Source organism: Etheostoma spectabile, chromosome 8 (genome assembly GCF_008692095.1).
Source record: "Etheostoma spectabile isolate EspeVRDwgs_2016 chromosome 8, UIUC_Espe_1.0, whole genome shotgun sequence".
In the NCBI taxonomy this organism is placed as follows: domain Eukaryota; kingdom Metazoa; phylum Chordata; class Actinopteri; order Perciformes; family Percidae; genus Etheostoma; species Etheostoma spectabile.
Window position 1 is genome coordinate 28,950,903 of NC_045740.1, and position 15,838 is coordinate 28,966,740.

Sequence of the window (15,838 nt, forward strand, 5' to 3'; positions counted from 1 at the left end):
CTGATGTAGGATTTTAAAATTAAACCCTAGAATGTCCATGATATGGTATAGTTGAAGTCTTTTACAAGCTGTTAAAGGCATATTTTTCTCTTTTTCACCTTATTTAAAACCGTACATCATAATGTTCTGAAATTACCTGAGAGACACCACTGTATGGGTCATGTCTCCCTCAGACTGGAATGAAGCTTGATAACATCAGGTTTCCTTTTAGAGTGGCCTGAAAAAGAAAAAATGCCGTTTACAGCTTGTAAAAGACTTCAACTATACCAATCATGGACATTCTAGGGTTTAATTTAAAATCCTACATCGAAAGGGCCCAAATTACCGATGAGTGACCCAATGGATATGTAGTTCAAGCAACAGTTGGAAGCACCTGGCATAACAGTAGGAATCCTTTTAGAGTGGCATGAAGGAGATTAAATTAGTCTTACAGCTAAAAAAACGTCAACAAGCTCTACTTTTAAGCCCTTAATTTTAAAACTGTACATCAGAAGGCTCTGAAATTACCTGCGAGACACAGGTATATGGAGGTCTCCCCTCAGACTGTGAATGGAGCTGGAATAACGTCAGGATTCCTTTTTAGAGTACCTGGAATAACGTCAGAATCCATTTTAGAGTGGCATGAAGGAGAGTTAAATGTCTTTAACACCCTAAAAACGTCAATATAGCTCTACTTTTAAGCCCTTAATTTTAAAACTGTAATCAGAATGCTCTGAAACTACCTGAGAGACCACTGTATATGTGAGTCTCCCTCACACTTAGAATGAAGCTGGAATAAACTCAGGATTCCTTTCTAGAGTGGCCGAAAAAAGAAAAAATATGCCTTTAACAGCCGAAAAAAATTTACTATACCATCTCTTAGACATTCTAGATCTTTAATTTTAAAATCCTACATCAAATGGGCCAAAATTACCTGAGTGACCCAAGGATATTATTGTCCTAACCCACAGTTGGAATGAACCTGGCATAACATAGGATCCATTTTAAGAGTGCAGGAAGGAGAGTTAATACGGCTTTAAGCCTAAAAACAATTCAATATAGCTTTCCTTTTAACCCTTAATTTTTAAAACCGTACATCATAATGTTCTGAATACACCTAACACACTGATAGGTCATGTTCCCTTAGACTTGGAATGAAGCTTGAATAACATCATTTTCCTTTTAGTGGCCTGAAAAGAGAAAAATATGCCTTAACAGCCTGAAAAATATTTAAACTATACCATCTCTTAGACATTCTATCTTAATTTTAAAATCCTACATAAGAATGGGCCCAAATTACCTGAGTAACCCAATGGATATGTAGTTTCTAACCAACAGTTGATGAAACTGGCATAACGTAGAATCTATTTTAGAATAGAGCTAAGGAGAGTTAAATATGTCTTTAACAGCCTAAAAAAACGTCAATATAGCTCAACTTTAAGCCCTTAATTTAAAACCGTACATCACAATGTTCTGAAATTACTGGAGACCCACTGTATAGGTCGCTCCCCAGACTTGGAATGAAGCTTGATACATCAGGTTTCCTTTTAGAGTGGCCAGAAAAAGAGAAAATGCCTTTAACAGCCTGAAAAAGATTTAATCTATACCATCTCTAGATATTCTAGGCTTTAATTTAAATCCTACATCAGAATGGGCCAAATTACCTGGGAGACCCAATGGATATGTCCTGTCAAACCACAGTTGGAATGAACCTGGCATAACAGTAGAATCCTTTTAGAATAGCATAGGAGAGTTAAATATGTCTTTAATGGCCTAAAAAAACTTCAATATAGCTACTTTTAAGCCCTTAATTTAAAAACCGTACATCATATGTTCTGAAATTACTGAGAGACACATTGATAGGTGATGTCTCCCTCAGACTTGAATGAAGCTGAAATAACGTCGGTTTCATTTTAGATTGCTTTAAAAAGAGAAAATTGCCTTTAACAGTCTGAAAAGATTCAACTATACAATCTCTTAGACATTCTAGGCTTTAATTTTAAATTCTAAATCAGAATGCGCCCAATACCTAGTGACCCAATGGATTGTAGTTTCTAACCGCATTTGGAATGAACTGGCATAACAGTAGGAATCCATTTAGAGTGCCATGAAGGAGAGTTAAATATGTCTTTAACAGCTTAAAAAAACGTCAACATAGCTCTACTTCTTTTAAGCCCTTAATTTTAAACCGTATACAGAATGCACTGAAATTACCTGAGAGACACTCTTATGGGATTCCCCTCAGACTTGAATGAGCGAAAAAACGTCAGGATTCCTTTTAGAGTGGCCTAATGAGACAAATATGCCTTAAACAAGCCTGAAAATTTAAACTATACCATCTCTAGCATTCAATGCTTTAATTTAAAATCCTACACCCAGAAGGTCCGAAATACCTGAGTGATCCTGGATATGTACTTTCTAACCCACAGTTGGAATTTAACCTGGCATAACAGTAATCCATTTTAGAAGATAGTGGCATGAAGGAGAGTTAAATATGGCTTTAACAGCCTTAGAAAACTTTATATCCTACTTTAGCCCTTAATTTCAAACCGTATATCATAATATCTGAAATTACCTGTTAGACACACTGTATAAGTGATTTCTCCCTCAGACTTGATGAAGCTGGAATACGTCAGGTTTCCTTTTATATTACTTTAAAAAGAGAAAAAAATGCCTTTAACAGCCTGAAAAAGATTTAAACTATACAATCTCTTAGACTTCATTGCTTAATTTTAAAATCCTAAATCAGAATGGCCCATACCTGAGTGAGCCAATGTATTGTAGTTTCTAACCTACAGGTGGAATGAACCTGCACTAACAGTAGGAATCCATTTAGAGTGGCATGAAGGAGAGTTAAATATGCTTACCAGCTTAAAAACCGTCAACATAGCTCTAACTTTTAAGCCCTTAATTTTAAAACCGTACATCAGAATGCACTGAAATTACCTGAGAGACACACCTGTATATGTGATGTCTCCCTCACACTTGAGAAGCTGGAATAACGTCAGGTTTCCTTTTCAGAGTGGCCTGAAAAGAGAGAAATATGCCTTAACAGCCTGTAAAAAGTTTAACCATACCACTCTAGACATTCGAGGCTTTAATTTAAAATCCTACATCAGAATGGGCCCAATTACCTGAGTGACCCAATGGATAGTAGTTTCTAACCTACAGTTATGAACCTGGCATAACAGTAGGAATCTTTTTTAGAGTTGCATGAAGGAGAATTAAATACGTCTTTAACAGCTTAAAAAAAACGTCATATATGCTCTACTTTTAAGCCCTTCATTTAAAACTGTACATCAGAATGTTCTGAAATTACCTGAGAGACACTCTGTATAGGTTGTCTCCTCAGATTGGAATGAAGCTGGAATCCGTCAAGATTCCTTTTTTCGAGTGCCTGAAAGGAGAAAATATGACTTTAACAGCCAGCAAAAGACTCAAAATATAGCTTTACTTTTAAGCCTTCATTTTAATAATCCTACTCACATCAGAATGCTCTTATATTACCTGAGAGACACACTGGTATGGTTGTCTCATCCAGACTGGAATGAGCGTGCTTAACAGAGATCCTTTTTAGAGTACCTAAAATAGTAAAACATCCTTTAACAGCCTGCAAAAATGTCAACATAGCTTACTTTTAAGCCTTAATTTTAAAATCCTACATCAGAATCCTCCCATATTACTTTGAGAGACCCAATGACATGTTATGCCTCACCCAAATTTAGAATGAAGCCGGTTTAACAGCAGGTTCCTTTTTTAGAGTAGCATGAAAAAGAGTAAAGTGCTGACGAGTTAAAAGCCTGAACACATCAATAAGCTTTCCTTTTAAGCCTTTTTTTATATCCTACACAGAATGCTCCGATAATACCTGAGAGACCCCGTGATATGTGATGTCTCACGCGAATTGGAATGAAGCTGGCATTACATGAGATTCAGTTTTACAGTACCTGAAAAATAGTAAAATATGACTTTAACCCGCCACAAGATTTCAAATATAGCTTTACTTTTAAGCCCTTAATTTTACAATCCTCCATCGAAGCTCCGATACTACCTGAGAGACACACTGATATGTGTCTCATCCAGACTTGTTTGAGCTGGTTTATGTAGGATTCCTTTTTAGAGTACCTGAAAAAGTAAATATGGCTTTAAACCTGAAAAATGTCAATAAGCTTACTTTGAGGCCCTTAATTTTACAATACTACATCAGAAGGCTTCGATATTACTGAGAGACAACCTGGATATTGAGGTCTCACCCACAATTGGAATGGACTGGCATAAAGGAGATCTATTTTACAGTAGCCTAAAAAGAGTAAAAGGTCGCTTTAACAAACTGTAAATGTTTAAATTATAGCCTAAATTAAACATTTAAGCCTTTATTTTTATAATACTACATCAGAAGTTCATATTTACCTTAGTGACACAGTGGATTGTGTTGTCTCGGCCAGACTTAGAATGAGCTGCGTACATAGTAGGATCCTTTTTAGAGTAGCCTGAAAAGGAGTAAAATATCTTTACACAGCCTGAAAAAAGGTCAATAAAGCTTTATTTAACCCCATAATTTCAAAATCGTACATTATAATGCACCGATATTACCAAAGAGAAAGGGGATTGTGTTGTCTTACCAGACTTGGAATGAACGTGGCTTAACAGAGGATTCCGTTATACAGTACCTTAAAAAGGTAACAGCCTGTAAAATTTCCAATATCATTATTGACATTTAAAGCATTTAATTTGAAAGAATGCTCAGAATATTACTTAAGAGTCAACTGGACATGTGTTGTATTGGCCAGACTTAGAAAAAAAAGCCTACGATCAAAATGAATTGCTGTTAAACCCCACCTTTTTATGTTTTAGTCAATTTAGAGAATTTTCTCTTTTTTGTCTCCTTTTACTCTAATGGAAAAAACTTCCAAAATACATATTTCGAGGTGGTATTGTTTTCTTCCAAATAATCTACATGTTTATATACAACATTTAGGGGAAAAGACAACAACGGGGAAGATCTGTGGTGACGTGATTTTTTTTTAATCCTATTCACAGCCGTGCCTTTGCCATGAATGCAATAGCGCATTTTATTAGTTAACAACTCATTTGTGTATTAGTGTAGTGATGTGATGATGTTAGTTGACACTGATTTTACTGTTGCTGTCACCGATGTGCTCCATAAGTACAGAACTTAGTCCGCGGGCCATGATGCCTCAGCTAAACCTTAGCTAACTTATGATACATTAGATGAATCTCATGCATGTTCATGGTCTTTTGGCTGTAAACTCAGGCACTTGGCTGCTTAATCTTTGTTCTCCCTGTCTCCACACAAGCCAAGAAAACACTTTCTGGGTAGGAGCTCTAGGGACTGCTGCCTCTCGCCTGCAGCCAAGAGGAGAGGAGAGAAGAGAGAGAGAGAGAGAGGACTATTCTCCCTGTAGGTTTAGGCCCATGGTGGGGAAGGAGAACAATGCTCAAGAGTTCCTCACCGGTAAAGTGCATTATTGCAAGAGTGAATTATTTCAAAAATGTATTAAAAAACCAAACTGGAAACTAAGACACACATTTTAATTTATCATCACAAACTACCCACACCCACACCCACACCCTTCCAGCCAAAGCTGTTTTGCCCAGACAAGCCTGCCTCCTTCCTTTTACAGGAAGCCCCTCCTTAATTGGTTAATTGAAATCAATCAATCAAACACCATTATGTTACTTCACCTTCCAAACATTTGTCTGGCACATTAATACACCATGTAACCACTACAACATCGAAATTAATGTTACATGCTGACAAGCTTTTCAAAACAGAGAACTCAGGCACCCCAGTACATTCCTGTACGGCTGACACTGGACCATTCAGGTCTTCCCCCCTATAAATTACTGCAGATTCTGTCTCTTACTGTTTGCCACTTTGACCAAGTCCTTGCTTGAAGATGAAACAGGTGAATGTGGACAGGCAACTTTGGATACCTTGGATAAATCCACTAACCTAAAATAAGTGACTGGTTAACCTTGTATTATACAATCATGGTTTCTAGTCTTGGACTAGTATTTCTATGCTGAGAATAAAATACATGAAATGACACCATGTGTTCATTGAGAAGACTCACGGCTATGGTAATGTTTTCACTAACTGTCCTATGCAATGCTCAACTCTAAGGATAGCTTAGACATGCCAAGACAAATGCTACCACCGCTTAATTGAAGCCATGGGTTAGCCCATGACACTGCATGACACACACTCGATATTTAGATTTAATTCAGAAGTATATTGTATGACAGGGAAGCTGTGTGCACCCAGGATATATAGGCTACAAAAATTACAGACAAAGGGTCCTTTCTCTTAAGTAAGAAAAGGAAGGTGCTCAAGCCCTTTTTGATGTCTATGTGTTGCACGTGCCTGTGCACAAATACTGTAATGGACAGGACGCCATTGTGCTCTGTTCTGAGCACTTCAAATTTCTGTCTTCGTCAAAGTACGTTTCATTTATGTTATGTTAAATTTTTGGTGTGCATTATGTTCCCTGGGTGTAGTGTTGTGGTTTTGATTTGTGTTCAGGTTTATCTGCATTACTGGTGTAACCAAACCAAGACTTGGGTGGGGATTTCTTCTGGCAATGAGGGCCATCAATGTCTTTGGTAATATGAAAGTAACCATCATGCATATGTCACAAAATGGTGCTAAGGATAACTGCCTGTCCATATTTTCAGTTTTGAGTGGCTTAATCCTTCCCAACTGACATTGCCCACCGCCCCTGCCTTGTTCACGGACTTATTTGATGAAACATCCTATTTCAGTATCTGGGGAGCCAATAGCGATGTTACACATGGATGAAGCAGGGTGTTTGAGAATGATAAACCTTTTCATTTAAATAACTTGGTTAACCATCCTATCTAGACAGGCTTTTTGTAATTTAATTTGTAAATGATTCAGAGCCAGATATTGAATATGTCCATTTATCAAAGTTCCATAGGCCCCTTTAGGTCTTAGAAACTGTTGCATTACTTTTCCTCTTCAAGTGTGCATGGTATTTGTGTGTGTGTTGGGGGGGGGCAGAGACATTAGAATGGCAAGGACGAGTACAGCAGTTGTTAAGGTATTCCAGGGTTACCGCACCCCGTAACATTGTTGAGTTGAGAATCGCCCGCTTGTTAAAGACGTGATGACCGGAGATTCACATATGTGCACATGCTTACACACACTGACACAATGAACACGCAATCACGCATATGTTGTCATCCATAGGATTTAATCTGGATGAGTAGTTAGGAGATTCTATTAAAAGCAAAAATCATCAGATTAGCTGTGTCAACGACCCAGTGGATGAAGCTGTGGAAATGTCTCTGTGTCCTCTTCTAAAGCACTGCTGGGCATCTTAATTTACTGGGCGTGAACTGCAAGTAGAGCCTAAGTAACAACAAGGGAAGTCTGAGGGGAACTCCACAGGGACACATTCAACTCCATAGGCAAAAACTAACTGTTTACACAGTCATAATTGTTTATGTGATTTCTCTCTGTGCTGCTCATTTTTCATTATGCTTTCAACTGGAATTTTAACATTCTTTGTGTTGTTGCCATGCACTCATTTCTCGGTGTCTATTGTCAGTTGGGTGAGTGTTTGATGTGCATGTTGTGTGCATGTGGCAAATGGAGTGTAAAAACAAGTTCTCCCTGCTAACTCTGCCCCCAGCGCGAGCCCTTTATCCTACCCTTGTTGCATGCACAGCGTTCTCTCTTTGGCACAAGTAGGCTGGCTGCACAAGAGCCATGTGTTTAGCTACACGCGTTGAAGCTCAAAAAAACTTTTCAGAGCTGTTTCTGAGAAATGTTGTGTAAAGAACGAGAGGAAGAGAGAAGAGCAAGAAAAAAGAGGAGGGGAGTGCAGCGTGAGGAAAGAGATGGGGACCAAAAGAGCCTGCAGAACAAAACACGCCGTCTTCCATGTGGTATTTGATCTCAGTTGTTAAGGAATACTTTGTTGGAAAATATTTCGCAAGACCCGAAGCAGTGAGTGCAAGGAGCACTGTGAAAATGAAGCTTACGAGGAAGGTTGGAATAAGTGGCGTTCTCTTCTCTAGGCAGACAGAAAGGAGGGGGTGTTTGGGGATATGCACAATTAGTGGCCTAATGGCTCATTTCTTTTAGTCTAATGTTTTTCATTGATTTTCCCCCCCTGAATTCCCATGTTAGAGTACTCTGTTTCCACTTCATTTAAAAATTGGCTTTTTTTCTCCTGCCGATGCGAACAGCTGTGACAAAACATGTTAAACGGTCAAGAGACAGGCCCGACTCATGCAGCTTTCACATTCCTTTTTTCCCCATTGGCTGTAATCCCACTCTGTCCCATCCCATATTTGAAGTCAGCCACAGCTGTTCCATGATGCGCTGCGACGAGCTCTCAGCCAGAGAGGATTCACCTACAGCCACATCCCATCTGGGAGGGCCGATGGGACGCTGGGGACCGAGGAGAACAGGGAACAGAGAGAAGGCCAACAGGGGGGACGTTAGGCCCAGCGGGACAGCTACACAGTGGACGTAGGGCCAGACCTCAGCTGCCCAGCCGGAGCCTCTAAAGCACCCCTGCTTCACTACAGGGCCTGCTCTACAGTGTCCTCATTGGGTGAGAGGAAAGATGGTCAGGGAGAGGACAAAGGAGGCACATCACAGGGTGTATCGTGTAGACCATACACACATTTTAGAGTGGGGTGATCTTTTTCTGATGAAAGGTATCCCACTTGAAATTTTTAGTGCGATGGCATCACTAAGTCTTGTTTTGTGCTTTCAATTTAGGTTGGAGAAACAATATGTATTTAGAATGTGCAAACAGCAACCTAATCTAATGCATTACAAATGTGTGACCATTTAATCTGAGAAATAATAAACTTTACAAAACTGGATATGGATATGTGAGAGGTTTTTCTCTGTCAGTATTCAAAAGTCAGCAGTTTTGTTTGTGGTCATGTGTATTTTTGCTATATGCTGTCACTGGGCACTTATGGCACATTTATGAGTGTTCTCTGTTTGCATATGCTCATGCCTGGTGTGCTTGTGTGTGTCCTCAGGGCAGTCTGCATCACCTCGGTTTTCTCTGTACCTGGCATGTGTTTCTTTTGCAATGGACTACTACGCTGTGCTGCAGGCGCTGTAAGTGACCGTCATGCTGGTGTAACCGCAGTCACAGACAAAGTTTATACATGTTTAGATCTGACTGTCATGTCAAAATGCCAGCCGAACTCATTTTCAGAAGGCCTCGCTAATAGAAAACTCAAATTCATTTGTTGCTGTTCTTCACAGGCCTCCCAGCGCGATCGCCAGTTTGCCTTTGCCAAGAACGCCATGTTGCAGTGAGTAAACAATGAAAGGCTAAAGATATTATGTTTTAATTGATTTTTAATTGAATTTCCCTAGACATCAAAGGCTTGAGCTTATGAAGGTTTATGTTTTTTTCAAGGTGTCAGACTCCAGGGGTGTTATGTGTCAACTTTGCTGTGACGACCACCTGCCTGGTCGGGTTTGGATGCAAACTGGTCCTTACCCTTCTGCTGTCAATGTAAATGCATCCTAGTAATATATTGGAAACTACCAATCCTTTAGTTGCACATTTTCTCTTTTTCAATCTTTGTCTGCTATTGTGTCTCTGATCTCCCTCCTGCTCTGTCTGTTCTCAGATCAACTTTTAACCTCATTCTGATGATTTTGCTGGAGGTGTTGATGGCCAGTCCTGTCATCCTGTCAGCCCGCCAGCAGAAGACTGCTGCTGCCACAGTAAGGTGTGTGGGGTGTGGGTGTGTGTGATAACTTGTATTTCCCAGCTGATGTGTCTCCCATTTCACTCTTCCATCCTAACTCCATTCACTTCATCCGATTTTTAGACGGTGATGTATGACAGATGGGTGTCTAAAGCCTGCAGTGTTCCCCACTCGACTCCTTAAAGCGTATTCTGTAAGTAGTTTAAGTTTGTTTGTTGCAAGTATTTATTCATCTTGTCAAAACTTTGATCACTGAATAATGTCTTTAACAGTAATTGAAGTCATTGTGGAATTTCTGCTGTATTCGGAGGAATAATTGCACTCAATATGATGCTTTACTACCTGCCCCTACTTGTCTGTCACATTTTTCTGGAGTTCTTGTGGCTGTAAGTTTTTCCAATGAAACCTTTCTTTTCGTATGAAAGATATCCAGCTCAGAATGATACCTAAGATGTTGTCAGCCACTGGCCTTACACGTAACGGTGTGGATCGTCTTTATTCCTTTACAGTGTTTCCCGAGTGCATTGCCAGTCAGTTGTGTCAGAATACCACAAATGTCTGTGAGTGCTCTGTTGTTTGAGCCCCAGTCTTGAGAATGTGACACTCTGAAGAAAGACTGGTGCTTTTTGGATGCTTTTATATATACCTTAGTATTCCCCAATACATATCTGAAGTCATTGAAGGTGGAGACATGGTGGGCCCACTTTTCTGGACGGGCGAAGCAGAGAAAGGGGAGGTAACCTTGCCCCTTATGACCTCAGAGGGATCAAGATTCCGATCGGCCCATCTGCTTTCATTTTCTCAAAGCAGAGCAGGATACCCACCTACACGACACCTATCGCCATTTCTACCACTGGGGAACGCATATTAAAGTTTAAAAAACTCACAAAGTGAAAGATCATGCCATGGGACCTTTAATATCCTGTAGAGTGATGTGGATCAGTTAAGTAATATATTTGGAGCTGTCAGTCTTTGTTATCATTAAAACACTGATCCATTTGGTGAAGGATCTCAGTAGAAGATAGTAATCAACCACTGGCAGTGGGTGGGTATCTCGGTTAGTCCTGGAGTGGTTGTCCCCTAAACTCTGATAGCATTTTCAGTACTGTTGTTAACCATGGTTTAATCTAAACTCGGATTGGAGTGTGCTCAAGGTTCTGTCCTGGTCCCCTCCTGTTTGCCGCTCATATACTACCCATGCACTTGCAGTTATCTCCTATTACTGCTACACAGTAATCAGCAGTGTTGATTACTACAAAGTAAGAGTAACCCTTTGGACTAAATGGACTTGTCTAAACTCCCTTTTCAGTGCTCGTGCGCATACATTTGGGTTTCTGGACTTCCTACAAAACCGCAAACTGTGAAATATACAACCTAGTCAGTTGTTTGTGGGTATCAAGATCAGAAAACACGGATCAACCAAGCCATCAGATTTGGCTTTTCTCTGTCACAAGCAGGCTCATTAGAATATACCACCTCCATCTAAGTATCTTCATCCACGCTTGAGAACTACCCTTGCAAAAGTGCCACCATATTTACTTGAAAACCCATTGAACAGACGAGAGCATTTCAGTAGAGAGGATGTGGGTTTAAAAAGACAGACGCTAAAACTGAGTGTTTCAGACAGGGTTGACTACGTTAAATTCAGAAGACAGTATGAAATGGTTTTTTGAACATAAGCAGTAAACATGTTCTAGTGAAATCCAAAATACAAGTAAAACCTGACACTGTCCTCCTATAACATCTGCAGAAGCGCAGAAGAACAGAAGTCTGTACTTATGTCTTTTTGTGTAGCACTTATGATGTTCTCTTCTTGAAGTACTTTCTACTTAAGTGACTTGCATACTGTATCTTGGAAGTTAAATCAGGATGGGTGTCTGCTGAGGGAAGATTAACTGTATCTTTAACATTAATTACTAAATTTCTAAGTTATATAAACTTGGTCTATTTCTTTTTTTTTCTGGGTAGAAACTTTTCGCTGTCCTTTTTTGCTCTCTTCCTGGTTTCCCTTGTGGAGGTGCTGATTGCCATCAGCAGCGTGACACTCCCCTGCTCTTTTCAGCCTCTTTCCTCTCTTGTAGTGTGATCACTTACTGAAATTTTCCTACACGATTGCCTACCGCCAAGGTCAGTTTAATGAGTGAAAATGACCAGTTGCGTTTGTGGCATTTTAGGAGCATTACCTATAGCCTTGAGCTCCTTTAGCATGAAAAATATACAGGAAAGACTTTTTTAATTTTGTGTGTGTGTGTGTGCTTGCATGTGTGTGATCCAGCAATCCTACGACATCCTGCTGCTGATCTGATGGTGCTGCTGGTGCAGGCAGTTCTAACTTCAGCCACTGTGGTGCACTGTGCCTCCTCAAGAGTCAGCTCCGCATGGGAGCTCCAGAATTTGACCACAGCATGACACCTCACCTCATTACTGTGAGGTAAGTGGATAAAGCAGGATGTTGGACACAAATGACAAATCTGTCAGGTCGTCCTTTCATTCATTCCAACATTTCTGAATGTGAAATTATACATGTAATTCTCTACAAGTGTTCCCACCCTATATCTCTGTAAATACATTTATATATAATGACATAAGAATCTATAGCAAGAAACCTATTAAAAATGCATTGTGCTGCTCATCCTTCACACATCATTTATCTCATTGTTTTTTTGTCACCTTTCCCCTTCCCATTTCATCCCTCACTTTCCTTCCTTTTTTGCTCCCTCGCAGCAATCGGCCATGGAACGCTGCAGATTTTGACAAAGACCGAGCCTGGAAAGCAGTTGTGGTCCAAATGGCCCAATGACTGTCCTAGAGTTCACAGAGAAGTTTGATAAGAAGAGGAAAAGGAGGACCCAGGCATGCTGAAAAAAAGAAATGCCTTCTGACGATGAAAGAGAGATTTAGGAAAAAGGAGAAGGAAAGACTGAAAGAAAGAGGAAAAAATCACAGGAGAGCGTTTTTTGTTAAAGAATGCACGGCAGAGAATTCAATTTGTAATATTGGATATGCTTTGAACATTTTGCTTTGTTTTTATTCTTTTATATATAACTGTTGCCTGCTTAGTGACCATTATTTAACCTGGCAACCTGCAATAGATTTTTGATAATCCCACATGTTTACATTGACACCAGGTACAGTGAGCAATCAATTGGATTCATGTTTGTATTAATAAATGTACGAGCACTATAACAGAACGTCTATAGCCTACAATTAACACTGAACTGAATTCAGTCTGGATTTAATAGATATGTGTAAGCACCATTGTCAGGTTTTACCGTAGGATGAATAAACATGTAAATTATCAATGGCAGACTTTATTCACTGCAGATTTTCCCAGTGGTGAAAACTGACTTATCACTTCTTTTGTTTGATTATTAAATTATTTTTTTAGATTATGTTTTGGTCATTTTAGGCCTTTATTTTCACGCAGTTTAAGACATGAAAGGGAGGGTTGGGTGACAGCAAGTTGGAGTCGAAAAGCGCCGCGGCCACGAGGCAAACTCCTTCACAGTGCACCTGCTCCGTCAACAGCTACCCAGACTATCTTGGCACTCTCTTGACTGAAGTCATATAGTGTTCTTGGCCTTTGTGTCTTCTTGTGTACAGTTGGTGTGGTGTTGCGATTAACCAGTGTTGATCATTTTTAACTGAATTCTACTTATCAGAAAAAAATGCAGTCATCAACTGCAAGCTATCAGTTTAACCGTTGTTTTAAGTTGCTCTGAATTAACTGAATCCCAAAATAATTTCCAAGACAATGGTTGGCTTATTAATCCTATTTTAAGTGTCAGACTGTGAGTTATATTTGCCTTCCCATTACTTTTACATCCCTTCCGTGTTTGTTTGGAAATGGAAATTTAACTGGACCTCAATAAACCACAAAAAGCACTACAACAAAACACTGAAACATTGTAACTTTGTAAAGATACAATTTAAGTGTCATTCATTATGGATCGATAAGCATGCTGTTTGTTGTATTTGAATTGCAATGATTGTACATTTGTACCTACAATAAAGAATTTTTTTATTCTAATATGAACATCCTAAGATCTTTGAGATATATGTCTACATAATTATATAATATAGATATATATATATATATATATATATAATATATAAATACTGTATAACATCTATCTATTATACATATAGATAGATGTTATCTAGGAATCCAGCTTGAAGGAAATACTGACTTGTGCTCGGTCCGCTGAAGAACACTCACATAGCCCCTCGTTGCCCAATAAGACCCAAACAAGAGCCAAGGCTGCTGGGGAACAACTGCTGTACCACTGCCCCCGCTCTACAGTGATGTAGTCTACTGTTACATTAAAAAGAAATATGGTGTCCCTCGGCAGAGCACTCCTATTAATAATGTGTTACAATAATGGCTATGTAAAGCCATTCTTTTATTGCGCTTCCCTTGAAAAATCTTTCAGAAACTATCTTGTACACATCTTTACATAGGCATTTCGTAAAATACATACCCTGCCATTAATATGTTCTCCCAGGGAAGGCTTTACTCCTTTCAAACTGGTTTACCCTCTGCTGCACGACCCAACTGATGCCTGTGCTGATGCTAGATGATGCTCAGCCTGGACTCTAGATGATGGTCGCCTGGCCCTAGACGATGGTCCCTGGACCATAGAGTACATGTTGGAATATTTCAGCATACAGGTTTTAAATGCATCTGTTCTAAGGTTCTTCCCTAAAGGGGCACTAGTTCGCAGGAATAGCTTGGAATGTGCAACTGCCAGTGTGAGGACAAGAAGAAATATATATGGAGGAGTTATTCTGCTGTTCAAGAGACCCTTGGGACACCTGGTTATCTTCCTTGTTAATACATTGAATTACGCTGCATTTAATCTAAATTCATTGGACTCGTCATGGTGAGGTCCTCCTCCTCATTTTCTGGTTATGATTCCAGATATCATTGATAATGGTCAGCCTGGACCATAGATGATGGTCAGCCGGGTAGGCTACCCTTTAATAAGAGGATGTGTAGATATATCAATTTCTAACCGCGCTTAAATGTGTCCTTTCAGCATCTCCGCTCACACACCACCTGTTCCTTGTGAACGAACTAAGAATCTTAATGTGTTATCGCATGCCTTGTTTGCGAGAAGAGCAGGGCAGGAAGAGGAAGAGAGGAGCAGTTGGAGGGAGGGGATGGGGGGGGGAGGCGGACAAACCGGATACTGCTGTACCTGCTCGCCCGCACTGCAGATTACTCTTACCGTGCTGGGAGATGCCATCAAGACAGTGAGTTTGATTTTTTTTTTACCATTTCCCCACTGCATGCACATGGCTCGTTTGTTCAACCACAGATTGAGTGTTGCTTTTCTGATGCTAGTCTTTCCAGTGTGGACAGGTGAAGCGTGCATTGAGCATCTTAGAGACTCCGGCATTAGGATCTCTCTCTCTCTCGTGCACTCTCACACACACAGACACAGAGCAGCACACACACTCTAATCTCTTGATATTTAGCATCTTGTCCCTGGCTATCCGGAGCTATCCGCCACTCTCCGGCTGAAACGGCTCGTCATCCCCAAGCACTGCAATCCACTGCAACGCAATGCCTGGTGGAATGTGCTCCTCCTGGTTGGGATTCTCCCAGCGTGCTGGACTCCCACTCGATCTCTGAGTTAACTAGACATGGTCCTCTGGTGAAACCTTCCTGCAGTGTTCCCATAGGGACTTACTGATCATTCCAAAAGTGAGAACAGTGAAGATAGGCTACTTTTAGTGTTTTCTTTGTTATATAACACTGTATCTTTCTTAAAAATGTATCCTTGGTCTGCCATAGTATCTGGTCAGATTTGTTTACAGCTGCCTAAGATTAAGTTTCAGATCCATGCGCACTAAAGTCTTCTTCCTCTTCAGCCATCATCTAATTCATAATGCATGAAGGGAGCAGGATGCGTGTAGCCAAGAATTGGCGATAGGTACGTTTTTAACAAAGCCTATTTCGACATGTCATTGGAGGGCAAACAAGGCTTGATTAATAACATTAATTATAGCCCTGTTCTTTTCAGGTGGGCCACGTGGTACAATATAGCATGCTTGCTTATTGAATTCACTAAATTGAATGGGATTATATCTGGGGCATTTGTCAATTTTCACCTGG